At 42.6% G+C, this 11,216-nt stretch overlaps 1 non-coding gene across 1 annotated transcript; it reads left to right on the top strand.

The window, feature by feature from the left end:
- The first annotated feature begins 316 nt into the window (after positions 1-316).
- Positions 317-393, top strand: TRNAS-CGA (transfer RNA serine (anticodon CGA)). The gene has a single exon. It is a non-coding gene; the product is annotated as a tRNA-Ser (tRNA).
- The last annotated feature ends 10,823 nt before the right edge of the window (positions 394-11,216 follow it).

Below are 11,216 nucleotides of genomic sequence, written 5' to 3'. Positions count from 1 at the left end.
AAAATGGCCAGCCGGACACCAGTGGGATCCGAACCCACAACCTCCAGCCGGACACCAGTGGAAGGTTGTGGGTTCGGATCTCACTGGTGTCCGGCTGGCCATTTTTGTTCTCTACTTAACATCTCTTCAACACGTACTACATGTACGTAACACGACCTAATACGTTGAAAGTCTGTTTCGATTACAATGTGGTCGTGAAAATTCAATATTCATTGACATGCCCCACAACGGGGGACTTAAACGCACTCTACAGTGTGCTAGCAGCAGTGCCAGACCTGTAGCTCAGATCCTTTCAAACAGAACAAAGATAGCCTAGGCCACCATAGCTCAATTGGTAGAGCAACCGACGCGAAATCGGGAGGTTGTGGGTTCGGATCCCACTGGTGTCCGGCTGGCCATTTTTGTTCTGTACTTGACATCTCTTCAACACGTACTACATGTACGTAACACGACCTAATACGTTGAAAGTCTGTTTCGATTACGAACAACTTTATTTATAAGATTACTAATCTGTTTCCTAGGAGTACCGTACCCGATGAGTCGGAAAAATCTCAATTCACTACACTGGCGTCGGAAAAATCTATCTGATTTTGAGGCAATTTTTTCCTCCAATCGAGAGGAGTATCCGCCTCTTCACTGCTAATTTTGAATAAAATGAATGTAGAATTTAATGAAAGTGAAGAGGAAGAAGCTCTTTTCAAGAAACGACTCTCTTCAGGGTTGAATTTTGAGTTATATAGTGAATTGTGGTGCTATCATTTGGAATATGCCTAAATTGTAATTCTAGACCAGGTCATATTGCTACTACTGCTACTACTACTACTACTACTGCTACTACTACTAGGTGAGCCTCTGCCTTAAGAGTGCACACTGATCATTCAAAACAGCGCGTCAGAGTAGGGATCGAATAGCTGGAATACTATGATGAACCAGTGAGTTACGTACCAGCAGTACGGTATCAGAAAATGTACGAACCAGAGGAATGAGATGTGAGATGCTAAAGAAGAAAGTTTCCTAACTCCTCAACTATTTCCCGCCAATATTCAGTCAGCTGTTATACTCGGTAGGCAGCAGTAATCCCATCTATCGGAGACAAAGAACATCACCACAAACAATGGTCAATATAATGTTATTGTTGATCAATTTTATGTGCTTTCAGTATTGTAGGCCTTCACATTTAGTTTTCTTCCGATTCTGAAATACCACTCTTATCATAGTCGGTACGGTAAAATTGAATAAAACATAAATGGTCGGAAATTGTATTTTCTATAACTTTTCTTATGCATTACTTTTCGATAGGACAAATAACATAGGTATTTAAAAATTAAATTTTAGGCGTCTTCCCCTAAACTACAATTTGATACAGGGCGAATAAAATTGTTTATAGCTTAGACTGTAGTTTCTTATTCCCCGACTCTATATACCGACTTTCATTAAATTCTGTTAACCCATTTTCTCGTGGCTCGGTGTTGATGTGGACTTGGCAGCAAAAATACAAATTCATGAATATTTGTTATCAAAGCCGGGACGGTAACAATGTATGACATAAATGATCGTAAATTTAATTCTATATAACTTGAGTTATGTAGTATTCATTGACAGGACCACTAATAATATAAATATTTGAGAATTAAATTTAGGCCATCTTCTAAACTACCATTTCACTCAGCGTGAGTAAAATGATTTATAGCCTATATTGTAGTGGCTCATTCTCCAAACTTCACATACCAATTTTCATTAAATTCTCTTCAGTGGTTTTCTCGTGATGCGTGTACATACATACGTACATACATACATACATACATACATACAGACAGACAGACAGACAGACAGACAGAAATTACGGAAATTTAAAAAGTGCATTTTCTTGTTACTATGGACATGACCGTTACAGAAATACCATTCTTTTCACATTCTGAGCAATGTACAGACAAAACTCTTATTATTATATATATATATATATATATATATATATATATATATATATATATTGCACCCGTCCCTACACATAATGGCTCCGGCATGATATCTACAGGGCGTTAACGGGTTGGAATAAAACAAAATAGGCGCTTAACTAGACTTAGCTTAAAGGCATACAGGGTAGGAGACGGATCATACCTAATTACAATGAGAACACATTCGGGTTAAAGTTTAGATTAATACAAGTGGTTTATTGGGCCTTAATGAAATGATGATGGTAATGACGCATTTATATACAAATGAACTACATGGATTATTATCAATTGTTGTGGTTTGTTATCGACTTTTAGTCGTATGTGATGGATCCGAGTATCATCTATCGCAGAGCGATCCATTATGACGAGATTCGAACGGAAAAACACTTATCATAGACACTGAGGCTATGTGATATCATTGACCAATAGGATTAACATGCATGCAACGAGTCTGAACAATCCCTATGCTAAACACACAACTATTCCCCAACAAAGTACCAAGAAGGAACTCATAAAAATGTGGAACAAACGCCCGGGTTTGAACCGACTCTTACTTGTATACAATTCACCACCCCGATGGTCAGCACCATCGGCAACTCAATTATAATCACAACAAGGTACATAAACACTTAGAGAACACAAATTATATACATTAAACACGTGAGACATCCAGCCTTCGGTTGAGCATTGGGGTACCAATGCCGCTGTCGGGAACTGAACTGACACCCCTTTGGATGGAAGTGGGACTCTGAAAACCCTAAGCTACATTATCCTCAAATGAGTAATGACAGTAAACTAACAAGTACTGGTAACAATCGCCGTGTCATTTATTAGCGACTACATCATTCTGGCGTGTTGAATATTTCCATTATTAGGCGACTCTTCCGGGCCTCGTTCTCTTTAACACAAGGCTCCCCCTTCTACGAGCGGACGAGCATACAAAAAAAACCAACACTTCTCCTCACTAGGTCAACTGCCCCAACCCCTGCACGGCGGGTGGTCAATGGCCTCGGCCTTCAGAGGCATAACGCCCTTTCTTAACAAAACACCCCATCTCGGGGATCGTTCACTAATAAACTGAGCTTCATTGTTCATTAAGCAAATTACATCGGCTCTCAATACTTCACTTCAATTCAACACACACATTCGTTTACAATATCATGAACCCGCGACACGACACCGGTTTCTATGATACCAATACTTGCATGATTACCATAATTACAATTTATTATTGTTATTATTATTATTATTATTATTATTATTATTATTATTATTGGGTTCATCATTACACTATCTCCCTACACGACTTACCTGGAAATTAGACCATACTGCGTGATCATAATTAACTTCCTCGTAATAACGGTGTAATTAATCCATATCTAAATTGTGATTTCTGATAAAATCATCACACGGTAATACAATTATGAATTAAATATTCCTCAATTTGCACTTAAATTGTGATAAGCTTGCCAATTAAAATTGTACAATTCCTATCTAAATATATGTCAGTGGAGGCCTGTGGTGTCAGTTCCGAAGTCATATCTCGTAGTTCTGGGTGCTCACGGAATAAAATTACACTACTTACCAGCCATGCATTATCAACGCTGGACTAACTACAGCCTAACTTGAATTACTCTGAATTACTAAAAATTGGTTTCCTGACGCATCAATAATCACAAGTTTCCCCAAATAAAATGATTAAGTCAATCTACTACTGCATGCAAACTTATCGTACTACACCTCTATTTACAATTGATTGCTCAGACGTGTTACTAATTAAATAAAGTAAATAGAAGCTACGTGTATCATGGTAGCACATCTACATTACTGAAGTTACAATCTCTAACATTATAGCGTCAGGTAATGATAACTGTTCCCCGCCCAATCTGATCACGTCATATTAAATATGATTAATACTCATCTCCATCACTTGATGACCCGTTGTCAGCTCAGGAAGTCCATTGCTGGTTTAGTGCTGACCCATAGGCACCAAAGCAGTTACTGGAGGCACCATTCTTCTTTCCAACCGGGAGTCCATTGTTCTAGGTTGACGAAACCGCTGGCAGTATTCCTGAGGCACACAATACGTCACTATTTATTCCAAGATTTGTTTAGTTACATTCAGTGTGAACGTCCAGCCACGATATCGGACCTCACTCCGCAATCCGCGGTTCAGTATCGGATTCCGCGTACCTTTGTTACTACTCGACACAGTAGCGCCGTAATAATAATAATAATAATAATAATAATAATAATAATAATAATAATATTACAAATTATATTAAATGTTCGCGACACGTCCCTGATCTTTAAAGTTTAGACACTAGCATCGCGTCTATCCAATCTCTGCAGTATTTACGCACAGTACACGATTTCACTTGTAAATTAAATTTAAATTCACTCAAACAAAAGATCGCTGGAAGCTCGACTGCACATAGCTTCGCCGTCTGTAAGCCACGAGTCCCGACTGACTCTTGTCCCTTCCTGCAGTAGTTTTTACTAGGGGGCGATACCCCTTCCACAAATTTGCGTAGCGCCTATTCCCGGCGTACTCGAGGTATAATAGTACGGGTAGTCGGTGACCAGTATCTAGTTGGTGCGATTGAGACATAACCACTCAATTATCCTTCGGTGAATCTCTTTAAATTAATTAAAATATGTTCTGCTTCCCCTACCACACGGGGTGAAGTCCCTCCGTCGAGGACGTGTCATGAGACTAACCAGATGGCCCCAGTACTTTTCCACGCAGAAACAACACAGTATTCTTTCTTCGGCTGAAAGTTATCACGGAAGAGGACATTAAACACTCTAAATAAATGTCCCAGTAACATTTATCCCTTTTAAATCGGGAGACGACCCCCTAATATGAGTTTTATTAATTTTCTGGATCGTAGGTAATTAAGTTGGCCAGTCCGATTCCAAGATGGCTCCTATATTCCGTTTCGAAAAAATTAGTATCCCCTCATTCTGTGAGCCTTGAGGAGGGATGTCTTCTCTCGAGTGATGTCACAGGGAATCCCCATTCATAACCCCTCCCGGGTCTAAGTTGGCTTGGCTTCATCTCCGGGGCCCCGCTACACAAAGGATAATACTGCGCAATAAGTCGCAGACAAAGAAATCTCGTAGAATAATTTTAAAATACACAATTTATCTATCTCAATGGTATGAATATTAATTAGTTTCGGTATGACCTCTATTAATGATATGAATATTAATCATTTTCAGCGTTCTTTCCCTTTAATAGCATTGCGTGCGTAATTACGGAGATCGATATCAACCCAAGGTCCTTGGATCATGCCCCTGTCGGGTTCATATTCCCCTCTCCCCGAGAAGAAATGGGTACAGGCACTGGACATATTTCGTCGCTAAATATTCAATTGGCAATATCGATTCTCGACTGTTTCCAAATCTTTGCTTTCTGGCGAAGTTCCTGGTTCTCTCTCTCTAAATAATATGCTATCTGACGCAATGCTTCTCTGTAGTTCTCCAGGTACTGACATTCTGGACATTCTTCATCCCCAAGATCTCTGTGAAAACAAATTCTCCAAATAATTGACTTCTTCGGCTTCCTCATTTGGTCCCGACTCTTCATCTGACACGTCACGTCGATCTTCTTCTCCGTCTTCCTCATCGTCTTCTTCTTCCGTTGCTCCAAGTTCTTCAGCGTTGTCCACGTCTTCTAAGTTGCCTCCGGACGTATGGTACAACTTCAGATTTGCCGCGTTGTAGATGGTTTCGGTCGCGCCGTCCATGCTTTGCACCTTGTACGCGTTGTTGTCGAGGTTCTGGATGACTCGGTAAGGACCGATGTACAGTTCAGCGAACTTGTGGTAGAACTTGTTAGGTGGATAGGAAACTGTTGGTCGTTTAACGAGAACAAGTTCCCCTACGCGCAGTGGTCGATGGTACCTCTTGTTACGGAGACGACGTTATCTTCGCTCTGCTTGGGCCTTCAAATGTTTTGCTGTCTCCTGTATGCATAGCTCAACCGATAGCCTAGGATCCTGCGGACATTTTAAGACCTCGTGCCATGGTCTCTTTGGAAAAATGTCGAAATGAATCACTGACGGAATTTGGCCGGTGGATTCGTGGATAGTGCCGTTGATACTTTCTGTGATAACAGGAATCACGTCCACCCAACGCCAATGTTGTCTAGGACAGTAAATACGGCAAAACTTTGCGATTTCTCGCATTATCCGTTCTGCGGGATTCGACTCCGGATGCCTAATTGAACTTAGATGATGTTTGATGTTTAAGTTGTCGATGTCTCGCTTGAAGTTTCCCGATGTGAACTGCGACCCATGATCAGTGAGGACACATTCGGGCTTGCCCATACGTGGTATGATTTTAGTCTTCAACTGATTTATGACGGCTCTAGTGTTTGCCTCCTGGATTGGACAGAGAGTGACGAATTTTGAAAACACATCCACGCATACCAAAATGTATTGAAGCCCTCTCTTTCCCTTGGGAAGTGGTCCGTAAAAGTCTAAAGCGAACAGTTCCCGAGGTTTACTTGGCAACAACGGCTTCGGTTTTTGCTTAAGTAGGTATGGATTGGGTTTTACCCGTTGGCAAATGTCGCAAGTAAGGAGTACCTGCTGAACAGTTTTTCTCAAATTTTTCTATATAAAAGTTTCCCGAAGTGTAGCAATTACTTTATCTCTCCCTGCGTGACCTGTAACGTGATGAGCGAGCCAAACTAATAATAATAATAATGTTATTTGCTTTACGTCCCACTAACTACATTTTTAAGGTCTTCGGAGACGCCGAGGTGCCGGAATTTAGTCCCGCAGGAGTTCTTTTACGTGCCAGTAAATCTACCGACACGGGGCTGTCGTATTTGAGCACCTTCAAATACCACCGGACTGAGCCAGGAACGAACCTGCCAAGTTGGGGTTAGAAGGCCAGCGCCTTAACCGTCTGAGCCACTCAGCCCGGCCCAAACTAAATCAAACCTGCAACGTCGTTGGAACCACGATCCTGAATTGCGTGTGGTCCTCGTCCACGAATTTATGCAGCATGCCATTAAAAAATTGGTACTTCTCGAATCTTTTCTGAAGTTCACGGTACTCATCGGTCCCTGGCTGTATTCTACGTTGGAGGAAATCGATCAACTTCTTCATTTCCGGACATTTCTGCTGTTCTTCACCAATAGTCCGCAGCTTTTCTATGATTTCGCGGTCCCCTTGTTCTATCAACTGTATTTGGTTAACCACGATAGATTCCGGATCTGGATTTCTACTGAGGGCGTCTGCAATTACATTTGCCTTTCCAGCGCAGTGCTCAACTGTAATGTCGAATTGCTGCACAAACAAACACCACCGGCTGACTCTCTCGCTTGTTAATGCAGATTTCATCATGAACGTCAGAGCTTTGTGATCCGTTCTCAACACAATTGGGTACCCATAAATGTATTTCTTCCAATGGTTAAGAGCGGTCACGATCGCGAGCATCTCTAGTTCGGTCACGGTGTATTTCAACTCATGCGACCTTAATTTGCGACTCATGAAAGCCAAATATTTGATCCTCTGTTCGGGTTCGGGCGTCTCTTGATACAGTACTGCCCCGACTCCTATAATCGACGCATCAGTTTGCACAATAAACTTTTGTGTATAGTCCGGATATCCTAATTTCACACTATGGGCCAACAGATCCTTTGCTTTAGCAAATGCTTCATCGCATGCAAGGTTCCATTTCCACCTATTGTTTTTCTTGAGGAGATCTTGTAATGGTGCAACTATACTGGTGTAGTTCGGACAATGATCCGCGAAAAAGTTACAAACTCCTAAAAATTGCCTGACGTGTTTCACCTTCGTCGGCTTTGGAAAATTTTGAATTGCCTTTAATTTAACAGGATTGGGCATGATTCCTTCTGAGTCGATCACATGACCTAAGAATAGGATACTCCTTTGGCAGAAATTAGACTTGGGTAGGTTTACCTTGAAATTGTTCCTTTCTAAATCAGCTAATAGTTTATCAAGTTTCTCCAGGTGCTCTGGCAAAGTTTCAGATGCAATAAGGATGTCATCCACGAAACTCACCGTAAACTGTTTAACTTCATCACTGAGGTTACGATCTAGTGCCCTAATGAGCGCTGACCCTGCTGTTTTCAATCCGAAAGGTAACCAAATAAAAACGTAGGTTTGCCCATCAAACAGAAACCCGGTCAAGATTTTGGTGGCTGGGTCAAGTTCAACGTGATGAAATGATGATGTCAGATCAACTCCACTAAATAGTTTCATGCCCCGGAACTTCTTAAGGACCTCTTTTATACACGGGGCCTGGTCATACTCTGGGATTAATTGCTGATTTATTGCTCGCGCGTCGAGGCAAACCCGCAACGAACCGTTGCCCTTCTCCACCACAACCAACGGATTCAAAAATGGTGTGGGCGATTTTGATATAATTCCGTTATCTTCCATCTCCTGTATAATTTTCTTCACTCCAGCGTGAAACTTTTCAGGTATCGGATATGGTCGTTGCCGGAATGGTTCCCAATTGTTGACGATTAAGGAATATTTGAAATTTGGAATCTTTCCTGGACGTGAACCAAATACATTTTCGTGTCTCTCTATGACTTTCTGTAATGTGCCTTTGTCTTCCTCCCCTATCTTCGCTTCGTCGATCTTTTCTTGGACTACCTCCGCCAATGATGGTCCTTCATTCTCCGCTTCTAACTTGAAAATCATCCCTTCAAACTCCTTGATCATCTCGTCCCGATAGGCATCCCAGTTTGGGAAGCAATCTCCTCCTTCATGTTTCAATTGTTCTACCTCCATAGTCCAAATCTTCTCCTCCCCGTGTTGTCCCTCGAAGTCGTTTAACCTTACATCTCCCTGAATTGAATCGTTCCTGAATCTAATTTCATTCTTGTCCATGTCAATGACCGCCTTGAATTCCCGAAGAAAATCAGCTCCAATGATGATATTATATTCCATTCTAGTCAGAATTATAAATGGATGTGATATGAGGTTGTTCCCAATTTCCAAATCTAGATAGGCCTGGCTATTGCATGTAGTTGTGCGGTCCGGAATTATTCCTCTAACCTTAATATTCGAAATCGGAATGATTGGTATATGTTGTTTCGATTCCAGTTCTTTAACTAATACTTTAGATACCACGCTGACACTCGCGCCTGTGTCTACGAGGCAACGAACCAGCAACTGGTTGACACGGACATAAATGACGGGTAACGCTCTAATTGGTTTTGGACATGCCTGAACGGGATCTTCAACTAGATCATCGGGCTGAACTATCCAAGATGCGATGGTCACGGACGTCCACGGTTCCCCCTTTGCGTCGGTAGTCCTCGAAAATCCGACTATCTCCTCACTTGGTTTTCCTAATTTTTTTTAGCTGACCTCCGCCTCCACTTGGATATGGTGGTGCGCGGGGATCAAGATTACTGGCACGGTTTGCAGCATTATGTGCCTGTAGTTCGAGGCTCTCTGCCCCTCGACACTCATCCGACTTAGCAAACTGCTGCATCGAATCTTTCCACCGATCGTTTCCGGCCTGGGTATCTTGCAGATCTCTGACGTAACGGCGTGACTCATTCCTTCTGTCGTTGAGGTCACCCCGATAGTATTCTCGCGGTCTGTTGTTCTGTCGACCACGGTTACCCCAGTATGAATTGGGTGTTCTCTCGTAAGGTCGTCGCCCTCGTGCGCCGATCTGTCCATGGTTGTATCTCCCTGACTGATACCATTGACTCCTACCCTGGTCATTTCGATACTTCCATTGGTGGTTTTCCCACTTCGGAGATCGCCCATCCCTATTATTCCTGTTCTGGTTGCCTATCTGAGCGTCAGTCTGAGTACTTATCACCTGAGTACTCCGGTTTACCGACTGATCCCCCTCTCGAACATTTAACGTGTTGATGGCTTCTATGTTTCTAGCTCGACCATGCCCGACATGAGATGTCTGATCCAACTGTCTTAACACGTGCTCGGCTTCCACTGCCGTACGAATATTTGCCGCAATCAACATGCGCTGGACATCAGCTGGGAACTGCCTCGTAATGGCGGTTACTAATTCATTTTCTGTCGGCGGGCTGTCCAGTTCGCGCATCTTCACCGGCTGAGACGTGAAATAGTCACAGAACCTCGTGGGTCCTCCCGAAGCGTACCTCCTCGAGTGAAGCTCTAACCTAAGCCCTTGCTGCGTGTCCAAACCCCAGTATTTTTCCAAAAATAGCTTCTTAAAGCCTTCATAGCTATCAAAACAGTAGCGGAACGCTTTAAACCATTCAAGAGCCTGGTCTTCCAAAAATTTTTCAACTACTCGTAACTTCCTATCCGCCGGTACCCGATGATCCGCCATATAATCATCTACCTCGCGGAGGAAACTTTTTTGCGTAGTCCTAGTGCCTGGTTTGAACTTCTTTGGCTTATCGTCCGCCGAACGTAAGAGGCTATACATCGGTATTGAATTTTGGCCAAGCAAGGTCGACGTCCTCTCGTCTCTCGCCGGTAACTTATATTCTTCATTGCCAGGTAATTGTTCCTTGAACAGACTGTAGCCTAACTGGTGCGATCCGCTACCTAATTCCATTTTCTTCATTCCAGCTGTTTCCATTTTGAAATGTGGTTCATCCTGAATGTCTAATTTCTTCATTCCCTCTATTTCTTCGCGAAGTGCGTTAATTTGTTCTTCGTGGATCTCCAATTTCACCATCATTTTCGAGCCTTTCTCTTCGCTCCACTCGTGGATCTGTTTAGCAGTCTCTCCTACTATTTGTCCTGACACTTCCTTCCGTAACCTGGCAAAAGTTAGTTTCGTATCGGACTGCGCTGCTTGCGATACCGACGTAATCTTCTCGTCCAGGGCCTCGATTACCGCCAATGCTTTCTCCGTCCTTTCTTCAACGATCCTGATATTTGTCTGGTTATCCTCGACCTGCTCCCTTATCTCTTCGATCTTCGTGTCGCGGTCATTCGCTTTGGACCTGACCTGTTCCATTTCACCATTCAGCTGATCGATTTTCCCTTTGACATCCACGATTTCGCCATTCACGCGAGTTATGTCTCTCTCGATACTGGTCTCAACCTGATCAAGCCGCTCAACTATTCCCTCGACCTTTATTTCAACAACGGCATTGAGCTGAGAAACCGCGTCTATTTTATCGCTTAGTTCCTTAGCCCCCTTTTCGCATTGTTGTTGAACCTCCTGAATTTTGTTCATTAAACTACTGCATTTCTCCTCGATCATCTTACTAGTCTCGGTTCGGTTTTCTTCCAATTTAACCTCAAAATGTGTTAA

This window comes from Anabrus simplex, chromosome 3 (assembly GCF_040414725.1).
Source record: "Anabrus simplex isolate iqAnaSimp1 chromosome 3, ASM4041472v1, whole genome shotgun sequence".
Lineage (NCBI taxonomy): Eukaryota > Metazoa > Arthropoda > Insecta > Orthoptera > Tettigoniidae > Anabrus > Anabrus simplex.
Note: the sequence above shows the minus strand (reverse complement) of the source record. Positions and strands in the feature narration are given on the sequence as shown.